The sequence below is a fragment of the Eschrichtius robustus genome, chromosome 5 (genome assembly GCF_028021215.1).
Source record: "Eschrichtius robustus isolate mEscRob2 chromosome 5, mEscRob2.pri, whole genome shotgun sequence".
Lineage (NCBI taxonomy): Eukaryota > Metazoa > Chordata > Mammalia > Artiodactyla > Eschrichtiidae > Eschrichtius > Eschrichtius robustus.
Window position 1 is genome coordinate 38302637 of NC_090828.1, and position 17076 is coordinate 38319712.

The 17076-nt window shown below is 39.3% G+C and overlaps 1 protein-coding gene and 1 pseudogene across 6 annotated transcripts in view; one reads left to right on the forward strand and one right to left on the reverse strand.

The window, feature by feature from the left end:
• Positions 1 to 17076, forward strand: part of ANKRD44 (ankyrin repeat domain 44) — a 329081-nt gene that overhangs the window by 56312 nt on the left and 255693 nt on the right. The gene's annotated exons all lie outside the window — the stretch shown is intronic.
• LOC137764806 (eukaryotic peptide chain release factor subunit 1 pseudogene) lies at positions 11852 to 13049 on the reverse strand (annotated as a pseudogene).

A 17076-nucleotide genomic window follows, 5' to 3' on the forward strand; every position in this document is an offset into this window, starting at 1 on the left:
AGCACTACAGAAGTAAATGCAGATCTTTTGCTTAGCAGGATTTAAAATCAATTTAAATATTAGCCTTATGGTTCTTGTTAAGAGTTAGTTTAAAATGAGAATTTTGCAGCTAAAATATTTGGAAACTTGGGGAATATTTTAAAAGTATAGATTATTAGGCTGCAATCCCGAAGATTTGGAGCATGGGACGGGAATCTATATTTTTAAAAGGCTCTCTTAGTGATTCTGGTTTGAGAATAAATATTTAGGTAACAGAAGGAGATAAGAGGCAGAGTGGTAGAGTCTAAAAAAAGTGTTTATAACAATGTGCCTTATGCTTTTTCTTTTTCTTTTTGTATTGAAGTATAGTTGATTTACAATGTGTTAGTTTCAGGTGTATAGCAAAGTGGTTCAGATATATATATATTATATATAATATATAATATATATATACTTTTTCAGATCCTTTTCCATTACTGTAGGTTATTACAAGATATTGAATATAGGTCCCTGTGCTATACGTTAATCCCAAACTCCTAGTTTATCCTTCCTTGCCCCTTTTTATGCCTTTTCTTTTTTGCTAAAAGATGATTGAAGAGTTTATTGTATATGTTGTTTTGAGGAGGTTTTTTTTTTCCTTTTTATACTTAAGGAAAACAAAATCTGAAGATACTGTTTTTTTTTTCCCCTAGGAGTTTGAACCTACCTAGCAATTTTGGGATAAAAGCACAAAAGAAATCTTATAAAGGCTATTACCCCATAGTGAAAGAATAATCCTTTATCTGCAGAGTGTAGTTGACAATGAAAACAAGGATTGATGTATATATGTTAATCCTACTCTTAGAATTTTTGAGTGTAGTGGTCTTAATAGTATCTTTGGGAAAAGATAAGCAGTGGAAACATTCTTGTTCATATTTTTATCACTAAGATGGACAGTTATGCCTCAGTTGTTGAAATCTAGGAGTTCTGGGAAACGAGCTGGAATTTGGGTCCACCCAAGTGTAAGTCTAGATAAACCAGTCATTTAGTCTGCATGCAGTTTGCAGAAATGAAATTAAGCCAACTTTGTTTTGAAATATGTGAATCACAACAGCACTAAAACCCAGAAAGATTAATGGGCAGAGAATAGGAGCAGGTTTTTCACAGGAGGAAATACTTGCAAACACGCCTATGGGGAAACGCTCCACTCCAAATCAAAGAAATGGAAGTAAAAAAATAATGAGAAACCATTTTATGGCTACTTAATGAATACAAATATAAATAAAACAAAGCTAATGTGACCTGAGAAAATGAGCACATTCTTACATTTCTGGCAGCAATGTTAATAGCTCAATTCTTTTTGAAGCCCATCCACAGTGGATGTAAAAAGTCATACAAATGGTCAGACCCTTTGACCCGGCCATCCTGCTCCTTGGAATCTATTCTAAAGACAAACTGCTGAAGAAGAAAAAAGCTATAAGGAAAAAAACCCATTTATTGTATTGTTATTTCTGATGGTGAAAAATTAGAAAGAATGTAGGTGGCCAACAATCGAGAGATAAAATTGGAATTTTCTTTTAGCTATTCCAAATGATATTCAGGAAGACTGGAAATGAAAAAGATTTGGAAGAAAGCAAAGTGAATGAAATGTATGTATTTATATATTGTAATAAAATATGTAAAAAGATTATCAAGAAATAAACAGTTTTATTCTGGTGTTGGCAATATATGTGACGTTTAAAACAAAAAATTTTAGCAATAAATAAAAGATATTTTAAGAGGAGCATTCTAAAGTGGAATGCTGGAATAATTTTTCTTCCTTCTTTGCCTTAATGCAGTAAAAATGGGTGAAATAAGAGTGAAATAAGATGCTTTTTATTTGAAATTTGAAGGGCTTTAAAACTTTTCTCCTTTTTAAAAAATATTTATTTATTTATTGGCTGCGTTGGGTCTTCGTTGCTGCACGTGGGCTTTCTCTAGTTGTGGTGAGTGGGGGCTACTCTTCATTGTGGTGTGCGGGCTTCTCATTGCAGTGGCTTCTCCTGTTGTGGAGCACGGGCTCTAGGTGTGAGGGCTTCAGTAGTTGCAGCATGCGAGCTCGTTAGTTGCAGCACATGGGCCCGAGAGCATGCGGGCTTCAGTAGTTGCGGCACGTGGGCTCAGTAGTTGCGGTGCATGGGCTCTAGGGTGCGCGGGCTTCAGTAGTTGTGGCTCGAGGGCTCTAGAGCACAGGCTCAGTAGTTGTGGTGCATGGGCTTAGTTGCTCTGCAGCATGTGGGATCTTCCTGGACCAGGGATCGAACCCGTGTCCCCTGCACTGGCAGGTGGATTCTTAACCACTGTGCCACCAGGGAAGCCCCTAAAACTTTTCTCCTTTTACTAGCTTACCTCCCCAGATGAATTTTATAGCCACCTCAGTTGTCTTTTCTGCTTTAAAATTTTTGTAGCCACCCAAACCAAGCCTTTGCTGACTGTGGGGTCAGACTGTCTGGATTTCAATCCTATTTCTATCACTTACCTGGAGAAACTATATGACCACTCTGTGCTTTGGTTTCCTCATCTGGAAAATGGAGATGATAATGGCCTCTAACTGGTGAGAACTAAATGATATAATGTATAAAAAGTACATAATGAGGTGAGTGGTACTAAAAGCATTCAATAATATAAGCTATTATTCTTTACCCATCTTTGGAAGTGACTCTTGATTGCCCATCCCGCTTTCTTCTTTGTTAACAGAATCCCAATTTTGTTCAGGCATCCGGCTGCAATGTGCCCAACCCCAGGGGATGAATGAAGACCTCTTAGCAGATCATGGCAATCCTATTCCCATTTGGCACAAATTCATTTAGAATGGGTCATGTGACTTCATTCTGGTTCAGGAGATTTACTGGAAGACTGGGGGCTTCTGGGAAAGATATTTCTCCCTTATAAAAAAGAGAGAGGTTCAGGGAGTATATACTCCTCACCTCTCTCTGCCTCCAGTGTTCCTACTTTGGACATTCTTGTGTGATGATGTGTTGTTTGGAGCTTTTGCCACCATTTTGCAATCACAAGGGGGTGGTCACCAACTACCAAAGATGCAGAGCAAAAGGATGACATCACTGAACCACTGACCTACTCAGGCTAGAACAACCTACCTCAAAAGGTTTTGCTAAGAGAGAGATATAAATGTCCAGATTGCTTAAGCCAATTTTAGTTGTCTTTTCTGATGTTTGCAGCTGAAAACATCCCAACTGATAGATAAATTTAACTGTCATTGTCTAGTGTAGTGATTTTAAAATTATGCCACCAAAAGAAATTGTTTTTCATGAGTAGATTAAAATTTCTGAAATAAGTCAGCATTCTCCTATTAGTGTTTCATCATAGGTGCAGATCTTCATTATAGAAAGGATATTTCTAGAATTTAACCTTAGTTAATACCTATCGTATATTTTGGGCCTAGAGACATCTTTGAAAACTACTTTGATGATAAAAGTGAAATGTATGTGGACTTGGATGCTTTTAATTACCCACATGAAAAATATTCTCAAAATAAATACTGTAGTGATGTAGACATGAGAATGAATGTAAACCTGTAACTCGACAATTGATGATGCAGCTGCAGCTGTGATAGGATTATGGCTTAAATATTTTGAATATCTGTTTAAAAATAAACTTCAGTGCAGCTGATGAAGAGATTATGTGTTTTAATGGTTGTGTTTGCTTAAATTACATATCTAAGACAAATAGGAAGTTGTGTTTTCCCTTTGCTCTGTCATAAAAACTGTTTTTGTTTCCCAGCGTACTGTTTGCATAAAAGTATGCTGGTGGCCACTTGATTATTCCACACATAGAGCAAAATAGGGAAGTTCTTCCTCTTTCATAATGTGAATCTTGTCCTCTTTTAAGAAGGTTAAGTTGATAAAAATTGTCAAATGGGTTTTCTAGTGGGATTTTTATAATCAAAGTGAGCTTTAGACCACACTTTTCTTACATATTATGTAATTTTCAAGAATAATAAACTTTCTCCTTGTATAGCTAAAAATGTTAGTTCTCCCTAAGCAAAGATCTTCTCAATTCCAGCACCGCCCCCCTGCCCCCCGTCATTCCTCAAAGTACATATACATCAGTACTTCCCTCCGCATGGACACCACATGCTGTCTCTGCTTTGAGTTCCTCTTCATCATCCCAGAGACCCTTCTTCATCTGTAGCAAAGATCTGCTCCCGTAATGTTCCACCATTGCCAGTTGGTCCCTGTGTTAGTCATGATTCTCCAGAGAAACAGAAACAATGGGAGATATATATATATATATATATATATATATATATATATATCACACACACACACACACACACACACACACACATAATTTTATATATATATATACACACACACATATATATATGTATAAATGATCCATATATATATGATCTATCTATCTATCTATCTATATGACATTTTTAATAAGGAATTGGTTCACATGATTATGGAAAGTCCAAAATCTGCAATGTGGGCCAGCAGCCTGTATACCCAGGGGCGCTAACGCAGCTCTCACTGGAATGGATACAGCTCCAGTCCCAAGGCAGTCTGCTGGAGAATTGCCCCTTGCTTGGGGAGGCTGGTCTTTCTGCTCTATTCAGGCCTTCAACTGATTGGCTGAGGCCCACCAGCATTATGGAGGGCAATCTGCTTTACCCATAGTTCATCCATTTAAACATTAATCTCATCCAAACACACCCTCCAAGCTGACACATAAAATTAACTATCACAGTTCCCCTCCGCATCCCCCTCCCCAGGTTGACGGTAATGAGGCTCTGCTCTTACTGCAACACTGGGTAGGAAGCCAGGAGGGACAAGTGTGGATGTTGCTACTTTCTTCTTTTCTGCTTCTGGGTTGTTCAGGTATTTTGGGGAGCAGGGAGGAGGAGGGGGGACAAGGAGGAGGAAGAGACCCCGTCCAGAACCATTACTTAGCATGCACAGTTGATGGAGTGAATGTCTTAAGCCTGCAGAAACCTGTTGCCAGCCGTTTCCTGGTTCTTCCTGGGTGCCTCTGCTCCTCAGCTTGGACTCTTGTATTGAGTTGGGCAGAACCTTTCTTTATCATGGAAGAGGCTGTATGTAGAGGGAAAGGTCTGTTAGAAAATAACTGCTCTTCACACCTGGGACCCTCAGGCTGGACTTGGAGAGAGAAGACTTGGGCTCTTGTCTTTTGTCTGTTGTGTGGTTTTGGGTACATTACTCATCATCTTTGCACTCAGTTTCCTCCTCTGCCAAATGGGGAGAATAATAAGGCCTCAGAACGTTGCCATGGGGATGATGTCAGAGGTTATGTGTAAGTGATTTGTATCCTGTAAAGTACTGTATGAATTAAGTTTGGGTTTTTACTTTATCCTACTTGTTGGCACCAAGCAAAACCTAATTTATATAAAGCAATTGATTTTGCTCTACGTACTCAGGACTACTGCCAGTATGATTGCCCTATGATAGATTTGACAAATTTTCTTTCAAGGAACAAAAGGATGTATTGTAAGGAGTTTGTTTCCTGGGTTGGGGACCCATATTCAACAACCATGCTCCACCCTAGTGTGACTTGTAACACGTCTGGGTGTAGATCTGTTACCGCTGCCTTGCTTGGAAGCCCTTGCTGACAGTGAGGAGATGAGTAATTAAGCTAACACGTTCTTGTGCAATTTCTTTGTTGCCTGGTGTCATGTTCAAAGATTAGATTTCCTGGGAAGACGCTGAAACAATTTTTTCCCTGTGGCATTGAAAATAAGGACCATGTTTGAATGAAATAAAAACTGACTGATCATTCATTAGCTTGGACATTTCATTCAGTCAACACGTATTCATCACGAGGACTGCATTGTGCTGTGCCAGGTAGTAAGGAAGAAACGAAAGGGAAGAGATGGAAATAAGACTGGAAAGATACGGAGATGCTTGATGGTGAGGCTGGAGAGTTTGGATTTTATTTTGTTGGTGTTGAAACATGGGGGTTGTGAGTGTTTTGCTGTATCCTAGCTGTGTAATTTTGGGTAAATTATGAAACTACTCTGTGCCTCAGTTTCTTCATCTGTGAAATGGAAAAAATGAGAATATAGCTCATAGTACCGTAGTGAGGATGAAATTAGATAATGCATGAAAAGCACTTAGCATAGTGCCTGACCCTGGGGAGCTGCTGTAGACGTTTGAGCTCTAGAAAATATGTGTCAGGAAGCAAATCTGGCAGCAGCACGAGGGTAAGGTGCTACAATGGGAAGGGCTGACAGGGGTGGTGATGGGGAGACTGTTACAGTAAAAGCGGGATACTTGGCAGCACCAGGGGCCCAGGAATTCAAGCTCCCTCTGTAGGCTGGCTGGGCGGAATGGTTTAAGAATGTAGGGGTTATGTGCGGCAGGGCATAGTTATTCGTGGCCTTATAACTGGACTTTCGTATTTTGCCTATTCTCTTCCTTCCTTTTCCTTCATCAAAGCCTGGCCTTCATCAAGGCTCATGTGGCTGCATTGTGTTCACGTTCCTGATGTCATTTTCTGGTTTGGGGACAGAACAAAACAGTAGGAATGGAGCATTGGGGGAGAATCCAAAATACTCCTCCCTTTTCCCATTTTTTCCCCCTGTGTTTTCTATTTCCATTTCAATGAGATAAAAGAGGTTGCATGATAATCTGAGTGCTATATTAGGGAATATATTTTATTTCTCTTGCCTTCCTAGTTTTTAAAATGTTCCTGGAAGAATTTAGGTACAACTTTGATTTGAATGGCCTCGATGCTTTTAATTTTCCCTGAACGTGAAGACATTCCCTTGTCCTTAGGAGTCACAGTCACTTGTGACGCTCCAGCTGCCTCCTGACTCGAGTGATACGTACAGAATCATCGTGGTGATTCTCATGGGACGGCCCAGCAACTGCTGCCACTGTTACGAAAAATAACTCCACAAACAACTTTGCTCTCAAGTTCCCTCTTCCCCTTGACCTGATAAAAACTATAGCAAACAGCCTCTTTATTTTGTAAGGTAAATGACACCCTTGAGTTAATCTGCTTCGTAATTGGACATTTTCATATATTTTCTTAAAACAAGCAGTGTGTGTAGCCAACCTGTGGGTAGCCAGCCTTCAAGATTGGCTACCCACAGACTTATCCACCTATCCATGTATTTTTACCAGGAATGGAGTGATCAATCATCTTGATAGAGCAAGGGGTTAGCTGAAGAGATAATTTGCGTCACTGCTTGAGATGTAGAGGTGGCTTTCTTTAAAAAATTGTCAAGCCAAAACTTTGTTGAGGGTAGAAAGCAAATAGTAAATAGTCTCTGTACATGTTGTCATTTCCCCCATTTTCTGTTTTTCTATCTCCTCAGCAACGGTTTCAACTAACTAAGAGACACACACGGTATTCTGTCCCACCTCTATCCTGACATATGCCTGGTGGCAATGAATAGAAATGATTATTAGCAAATAATATTAGAAGCGTTCTAAATTCTTCAGAAAGACGGGAGTAAATAAAAATTACTGCCCGCTGCTTAGATACTGACCAATCAGAGGCTGACACATTCTTCTTATCTGCTAAATTAGTAAGAGAGTGGGAAGCAATTTTCTCCTAATGCTATTGTATCCCTTGATGTACAGATTTATCTCAATTTTCCCATTATACCATGGGTAGTTGCTTAAGAGAGTTGTGCCCAAGCATTTAAACAATTACCCTATTTTTTAATGTGGCTGCTGACATGAGCTATTAAGAAACTTGAAACTTTAACAGCAGCTGCTTCCTTTGTCATTTGTAGCCACCTAAGTTGTTTTGAATTTCTTTTCACTTTTAAGATGTGGCTCCCATGTGTGAGAAGCATTTGGTTATTTTGATATTTTTGCCTTGGAGTACAATGTCAATGACTGTTTGCTAACTTTTATACATAGGTCATTTCATGTCTGTGTTCGTGGGTGACATAACAATAGTTCTGTGCCTATTCATAGTGCTGTTTGATTTCTTAACTCCCTTGTTTTGGGCCCACAAATATTTCCTCTTTGTATGTTTTCTTGGCCTTCACTTATTTGTTTTAACAAGTGAGTTTTAGGAAGCCCCAACTAGCTTGAACTTATTAACATTGATTCAATTAACACAAAATTTAGAGTTCAGGCCCACGTTTCTCTTACTTATAAAACAATTTTTTTTTTTTCCCCGTCTTAAAATAAAGTTGTACTTCTGAGGCACTGGATTCCTTGTTTCTTAGGCTCTCTAGGAATCCTTTTGAGCTAGTCTTACAGACTTTCTTGCTGCTATTGACATCGTAAGACAAATTCAGTAGTGTGAACTAGAAACACATTGCATATTTAGTGAATATATGTGTATAGTAAATACTCAAAAATGGTACACTTAGTTTATTTTTGTTTTGCTTTGGTTTGATTTGTGGATGTTTATTCCTCTAAATGGCTTTTCTAATATGGTTTTGTGGGTCCACTTTAGTCATTGGAATTCTTGCTCAGTGAAATTGAAGGAAATCTCAGCACTTTCTAGAAACTCTGTCCCAGCAGAGCTGTAATTAGAGCAGGGCAATATAATTTCCCTGAGCAAATAAGTTTGCTGCTTATTTGGCTAGTCACAAAATTTAGGCCTGTTTATTCAGGTCTCAAAGCAAAGGAACTTGTACCTATTTGTGGCCCTTCCATCTGGCTGTGGTTAACCTGGTGGACTGAGAATTTCTACACTGGGGCTTCCAGCTCACATAATTTCCCTGGGTTCCTCCCCTTTGAGTTGTAGAGAGACTACACAGAGATTTTCTGGTCTCATCTTGGGAGATGACGTAAATAGAAGCATGTTCTTTGTCTCCCTTGATGGGTGAATCAAGTCCCAAAGTCTGCCTACGTTAGAGTGTCCTGTTGACCATTCTTGACCTTCCCCCTAGCTGAGAGGAAGGGGGTCATTCCCAGAACTGTCTGAAAATATTCCATGGGAAGAATAGCCTGGAGGGGTTAGAAGAAGAGTTCTTTTGTTCATGGTGAACCTGGAGAGGTGGCTTTGCTAGTTTAACTGAGTCACTGTGGTTGTAACTGGGGACAGAAACGCCTTAACAAGTAAGTGGTGTGTAGAATTGCTAAAGATGGATTTTGATGCCTGGCTCCTCCTTCTCTTTTGCTAAACCTGGCATAACTGGAAACGTAGGAAGCCTTAGGACCAAGCATACTGAAATTTTTTTCTTTTGGCCAGAATTAGAATTTGGTTTTACTTTTCTGGATAGTCCAAGTTACCATGATTATCAAACTGAAAATAAGACAAAGCAACAGATCATATCATAAGATATTTGCTACGTAGGTCTGTTATAACTTTAGTTTCTCTATGCTAATTTTTCTCTTTCTAATTTTATAAATAGTATTAGATTTATTTAGCTAATAACCTGCTAAAATAACTAATCCTGAAGAAGGACCTGCTTTCATGGAATTCTCCAGGAATAATCACGTATTTCCCAGTATGTAATAAGCATTTAATAACTTGATGAAAGAATGAATGATAGAGTTTAAGGGTCTATTGATAAAGTTTTATTTCCAATTCAAGTTTTTATATATAGGGTACTGTTACAAAATAAATCAAGAGGTTATATTTAAAGGAGATCTTTTAAATGATTAGGGGGAAAAAGCACAATAGCATAAATATATATTTTTATATTGATATTGTACAAGTATTTTTATTATGTTTGCAGGCTTTAGTTTATTTATTAGCTCATAGTGGGAAGACCTTTGAAGAGTTTCTTTTCCTCTTTCAGGCTACTGGCACTATGTAGTGAATCATCAAAATAAATTCTTCCTTTTTATTACTCCTACATTAGAACCTGGCATACTGGAGGTATACAGTAAATCTTAAAGAACAATAAGCACCTCTGTTTCTTAAAAGAAAGAAAAAAAATCTCACTTTCAGTTACTTCTGATTTTTAAAAATATTAAAACAATATAGAGTCAAACGTTAGTTTTTCTTTCTCATCCTTAACTTTTTTCAGATTGTAAAAGCAATAGCAATTCATGATAGAGAATTTAGAGATACAGAGAATTAAAATTACCTGTGAACTTTATTACCCAGAGACAGCCCTGTTTAATCTTGATACATTTCTTTTCATTCTAGTGTGTTGCCATGTATATTCTACAGAGCATTTGCCATATAAGATGAACAAGAGTTGAAGTAGAAGATCTGTCTACTGTGCCCCTCTTGGAGATCCATAATGCATATTGGCAATATTAAAGGCTCTGAGAAGGTCTGCAAGAAAGAAACCTTTCAGTTAGTGTTTCCCAAGTTTATTTGACTCCTAGCACTGTGTGTGTTTGTGCGCGTGTGGGCGCGTGTGTAATGCCTATTGGCATCGTCACACATTGACAAATTTAATTCTATTTTCCTTTTCTCCTTTTAAGTCATGAGCTTTTCTGACAGTCTTCCCTGGCAATGGGAAATTCTCCTCTAATTTTTCAGACCTGATGTCTTGGTACACCTCAGAAACAGGACCGAGATTCAGAAAAGAGAAAATTTGTCCTGGAAAGGAGGAGTAATCTTCAAATGCATGATCATTGTGGGCTGTATAACATGATTTTGCATACCTCCAGTCCAAAAAATCAAATTTATTCATGGTCAAGAGGATGTTTCTGAGTCTTTGCCAGCTGTGGATTATGTATCTGGGGAAAGATGATGGAGAGGCCTTTGATCACAGGCTGGCTTGTTGTAGAATTTCCTGACTGCAAAGAGCAGACAGTTACTTTTAAGAGAGGATGGGTGTGTGTCGGGGTGGGCTGGAGAATGGGCCAGAAAATTGTGAGGTTTGGTTATTATGCAGTATACCATGTCCTCGGATCTGTCTTTCTGAGATGACTTATCCGCAGTAAAACATTACCACATGCTGCTGTGGTTAATCAAAAAAAACTTACTTTAAAACTGCTGTAGCCACACTAAATCTAAACTGGGCACAAAGCGTTTCCCTCAGAGAAGGACTCGCTAGAAACAAGTGAGGTCGAATCTCTAGCAATTTTGTAAAGGTTTCCTTTACGCTTCTAGCAACTGTCACTGGTGTCACTAGCTTGCCGTTTTTAGAACAGCTTCGGGGATTCCCATCTTGCTTCTTGCCCAGTTCTTCCTCTTAATTTCTGAAATACCTCGAGTTTAGTAGTTGAAGTCTGACCAACTCTTTTTTTTTTTAAGAAGGTACCAATCTGGTTTGACTTACCTCTTGAGTATATTTTTCTATGTAAGTTTTATTCCGTAATTAACAATTCAACCATTGGTATTTTAGGAAATGCAGAAGTCATATGACCCCAAATGCATATATCATAAGGGAGTGTGTTTGAGAGGTTAGCAGAAAAATGAAAAGCCCCTCTTCTGACTGAAAACCCACATTGAAGCCATTTGAGAAGAATTAGACTGATTGTATTTGGTATTTTTTTCTCCCAATATTCACCACATATATTTCTTCTTATGCAGTCTAATCTGAGGATGCCATGTAAATGGGTCACTGTGAAATGCAGCAATTTAATTTTTCTCCAATCGAACGATCTCATTTCTATTAACTTTTGAAGGTTTACAGCAGTGAAAGTATTTTTGCTTCTGTGTATGAAGTTTAAAAACATCATTTTTTTTTTTCATAAAATACAAGAGCAACCAATTTTCACCGTTGAGTAAAAATAAAAACTGGGATTTAAAAATTAGTCCAAAGTGGCATTTAGGAACTTAGCTGTAGGTTGCTGTGCTGATACCATGACAAACCAAAGTGTAGGGTTGGGTCAGGTTTTGTTTCGGTTTTCTTTTCAATATCCAGTGCTCGTGGATTAAGTTATGGAAATGTTCCAATTGTAAGGCAAGGATCTGTTTGGATTCCACCACGGGTATGTTCCTTGGGTTGGATGCTGGGGGGTGAGGCACGTTTCGCCAGACCCATGTCAACTACCTAGTAATCATCAAAGTCAAAAAATTCATCGTCTCCTCCTTGGTATTCCATTCCCTGGAAATCTACTCGGTACCGCAAGATACCTCCAATTGCACCAAATCCTTTCACAAACTGGGATCCTTCTTGTGCCTTATCTGTGACAATTTCCAACATAGCTCCAAAGTTTTTTTTATAGTTGTCAGCAAACAGTTCCAACAGGGGCATCATGCTCATGTTCTTGTCGTGTCTCTTTGTCTGTAAAATGAGATTTATCCTTCTCTTTCTCTGGAGTTGATAGAAAATTTTGTCCTCTTCTGTGCTCTGGCAATGAAGAACATGTCTCTGGCTGATGTCATCAGAGTATCGCTCTATTAATTTCTTCTCTTGAATGAGCTTCACGTTGGAGAGGACTTCAGTAGATATCTCAGTAGCTTGGTTGAATCCATTTTTACCACCGTAGGATGTATCAACTAATTTAAAAACTTTTGATTGTAACCTCTGATCAAACATATCAGATAGACTTAGTTCAGTTTTAAAGTCAGCTGATCCAGCTAAAACGAGACCAGTCACATTCACTTTGTCCCCAGAAATAAACAGCTGCCCCGCAGTCTGAGCTACTTTCCAAATCGAGTTAGGTCACTTCCCATTCTTAAATGGGCAAGATGCAGGCTGGTTGACCTCCTGCACCATGTTTCTTTGGGAGAGCCACAGTGAGTTTGTGCAGGACTTCTCTTGTATTTCCTTGGAGTGTGCCAAAAAGTCACCACTACCATCTGTTACAATGATGCCAACTTGCTGTCTTCTGGAAGCAGTGCTGTAAGAGCCTCTGGATGGAATTGGTTGTCCCACAAATACAATGACCTATTAATTGGTTCGAAAGGTTCAAAGTCAATGTTGACTTCCTTTCCCTTTCCCTCTTCTGTTACAGTTGTAGCACAGGCCAAACTACCAGGCCATTTGGATGTACTTCGTTGTAAAACTTGAGTCGTTGTTGTACAGATGTAATGGCTCCCAGGACTGAAAGGCGGTTTGCTAGTAACTTAAAGCTAGATGCACTTCCAAACTCCTCTGCTAACATTTTTGCCACTCGTGAAATCTGGTCTTTGGGAGGGATGATCAATGACATCATGCCTGTGCCTTTGCTGCGGGCCGCCTCCGAGCTCCTAATGAGCTTCCTGCTCTTCCAGATCTCCATGTTCCTGTCGGCAGCGCTGGGGTCATCTGCTGTGTTCTCGCTGCCTTCTCCCTCAGGGCCCACTCTTTGGTGGCAGCAGCTGCTCCTCCCCGGCGGTGGCTCTGATGTAGGACACCCTGCATTTGGCTTTTACATGAGTGTTCCCCTGGTCACATTTTCATCTCTTGTTCATGATCTGAAATCCGTCAGGGTACTGAAACTCCCAAAGACTAAAAAAAATAGTTCAAAGACCAAAGCAAAGGTGGTATATAGTCGAACGGGCAGGCTATAAAACATGAAACTCTGAGTCTGCTCTGGGACAGTGTAAATGGTACAAACATTTTATGAAAATAGAAAATAAAATCAAAGCAAAACTGAAAACATATTTCAGAACTCATGTGACGGTGATACTTGGTTATCTTGCATGGAGACTAACTTGTTTGTTCATATCAAGGCTCGAATTACATTCCGTTGTTGGACATACAGGTTTCTTTCTCCCGTTTGGTCGGTCTTACTTGCTTAGATGACATCCATTTGAGGAGGGACCTGCTGTTACCAGGAACAGCAAATGAGATCCCCTCAAATGTCTTTGCAATTTGTGGCAGAAACTACTGATTGTCTCCCAGTATCCAGCCTTCTGTTCTTTGTTATTAATGTAAACTTCTTCTAGAATACAGACTATATTTTCTAGCTTCCCTTGCCTCTAGGTATGGCTGTATGACTACATTCTGACTAAAGGACTTATGTGTGAAATTTCTAGAAAGGGGGAAGCTTTTTTACCTCTTTTTTTTACCTCTTTCTTTCTTATTGATGCCTAGAATTGGATGGGTTGGCTGGACTTGAGCAGCCTTGATGGATCATTGAAGTAGAAGCATGAAGTAGATGCTAAGCAGAGTTTTGCAGCAAGATAGACGGAACCTGGGTCTTCTCACTGCAGATCACTGTAGCAGTCCTGGGTAACTTTGTATTTAGACCTTGTTTACAGTGAGGGAGAAATATGCATCTATCTTGTTTAAGCCACTGCTGTTTTGGGATTTTCTGAACTACACTGCAGAACCTAATCCTTCTATCATATTATGCTATCTTTAGGACTAAACCAGTTCTTTGTCAGGGTCATGACCATAGCATAGATCAAGATAAACTAAATACGCCGAGAAGAATCTACTTACTAGCACTATGTCAAGCCGATTGATCAGACAGTTTTCAGAACACTATTTTCTTCACTTCATCTTTATTTGGCCTGACCATTTATATGGCAGGGTGTCAGGACATGATGGGGTTTGCTTACTAAATTCATTCAGCAAATTGAGTGCCTACTATATTCCAGGCGTTGCGTTAGGCTCCAAGAATCCAGTGAAAGCAAAACAGCCATAGTCTCTGTTCTGGCAGGACTTACAGTCTGGTGTAGAAAGATGGATATTAGTCAAAGAACACACACAGTTACATAATTACTCTACAGACTGATAAGTGCTCTGAGGGAAAAGCACAGGAAGCTGCAAGAACCTGTGTAACGGGGAATCTCATCTAGACGGGACAGTGGTAGGGTGGTGAGGGAAGGGTGTTTTGGACAAGGGCCTTTTGAATTGAGATCTGGAAGGTGAATTGGATTTAACTAGGTGAGGAAGAGTGTATAGAATGTTCTAGACAGAGGGAATTGTCTGTGCAGAAGCTGTGAGAAGGGAGAGGGCTGATGCATTTCAGGAGTGGAAAGGAGGCCACTGCATTCCCGTGCATTACTGGTGCACAGTAAATAAGGGAAAACGGTGGGAATAAACTAAGCTTATTTGGTAAGGATGTCACTTTTGTAAGGAATTAAGTATTATCTTTTATTACAGTATTATTGCAGAGAATCTGATCACTTAATTCCAAATCTATCACAAGATAGATAAAACAATCAGACCTTTTGTATCTTTGGAGGTGATGCTCTGGGACATGTAATTAAGCTCCAGGTTTTTCTGCGTGATTCTCTTTTGCAGTGATTTACATATTGTTTATCAACTGTCATTTAGACATTTGCACAGGTGGATAGTAGACACAAACAGAGCCAGCATTAAAGACATCACACCCATTGAAGCTTCTAATGAGAACATTAATGCTGTGAGATATTTTTAATGAGCACAGGCTCCCTTGAATAGAGCTTCATTCCTAAAAAAAAGGGAGAGGACCAGAGTGGCTTGAATGCAAGTGAGTTGGTAAGTCTCTTTTTTTGAGAAAAATATTGCTGAAATGGTACCTTTTAAGTTAATGCTACTGAAAGTAAAAACAGCAGAGGCAGGAAAATATTTGTTTTCCAAACACATTTTATTTATTGATTGGTGAGTTCTTAGAAAAGATGATTTAATAATTGATTCCTTCTTTGTTTTGAACAAATATAGTGTTTGGTGCCTTTCTTAGGCGTCGTAACTAGTACTGAAACACTCAAGAGTGCAGTACTATATGAGAACAAAGGTCTATTCTTAGGGAGAAAAATCAGCTATTATATGAGACCCACAATCGATGGCAAGCAACTTAAAGAAGTCGAGTTTGCTCCAAAAATGAGTCTATGCTGCCTCTCATCAGCTCAGTTCTACACTGTTGCCATCTTCGCTGCTGCCAAGCCATCAAAGAACACTTTGTTTCGCCTATTTTCTTGACTTCTAGTGAGAGACAGTAATGTCTTGCTTCTCTCGATTTTCCCTCTAGTATTTCTGAATGCTGCTGTGCCTTTGCTGCTTCTGTAAGTCATTTTAATTACAGTATAGTGTATTTCTTCTTACCATGTGCTCTGTACAAACTTGGACTTGACGTGGTACAGCAGTTCTCTTTTTCTCATAGCTACTGTAAAATTTCTTTCTTTCTTTCTCTCTCTCTCTCTCTCCCTTCCTCCCTCCCTCCCTCTCTCTCTTTCTTTCTTTTCTTTCTTTCTTTCTTTCTCTCCCTTCCTCCCTCCCTTCCTTCCTTCCCTCCTTTCTTTATTTTTTTAGTCATTTGTTGAGGGGAGATATTGGCAGTTTGGGGCTTAGATCGAGGCTACCTTTGTGAGGAATGGAGAAAGAAAATTGAAGCTTATTTAAAAGCTCCATTAAAGGGATATATAGATAGACAACACTTCTGTCCATAGAGTTGAAGGAAACGACTAGGCCCTCTAGATGATAAGGCTCAACATTGTAAGAATAAGTGAACACAAGAAATCTTTTTTAATATCCTCTTTTTATTGGCCTACAGAAATATTTTTTGCGTTATGTTCTCCTGTTGCTCCTTTTTTTCAATGTGTTCAGGCTCTACCATTGATTAGCTGGGGAGGCGGGTTCAGTTGTTCAGATACTTGTGAACGCTTTCAAGGTAAGAACCATGTGTCTTCTTAATCTGCTCTTAACTTAGGCAACAGACACATAGTAGATGCTTAGTGATGGTTTTTGAATGTATTTACATGCAGTCAGCCTTCAGGAGAGGAAAAGTGCCTACAACTTAAATTCTGATCCCACCAAGAAGGCTTTGCAGAGATAGTGCGTTGCAGCCTCTTTGGCCCGTAGAAGGTGCAGGGGTTGGGAGATTCTGGATATAGCTCTGGGTCTGTATTGAGCATCTAGGTGGCATCTTTTGGCTTTTCACCTATTGGAGCATTATTATGTCCTGTTTCTACCAGATGTGCACTTATACTTCTATTCATTTGTCCAGGAGTGTCTTAGACTCAGAATTACTATTTGATGGTCATGTAACAAATAGCCCTCATCAACTGACTCTATGTTTCAAGCCCTCACTGCAGTGCTGAGGGCTCTATTCAGAGTGACTTGTGCGGTGTTACTTCCCTTGATTTACTGTCCCTGAGAGCTCCTCCTGGAGCACCATTGCTTGAACCATTCATTTGCTCACTCAGATGAATGACTTTGGACTACTTTGCATTGTTACTTACTTGTTTTATTCCTGTAAACCTCACCTCCCCAAATGTTTTATAGCTTCTAGAAGGCAGAGGTTGGATCTCAGACTACTTTTGATCCCCTCTCAGCATATAGTAGGCAATCAACAAATATTTGAATTTGGAAATTCCAAGTGAAGATAGTTTTTCCTCTTGTGGAAAATTCTAGCAATATCA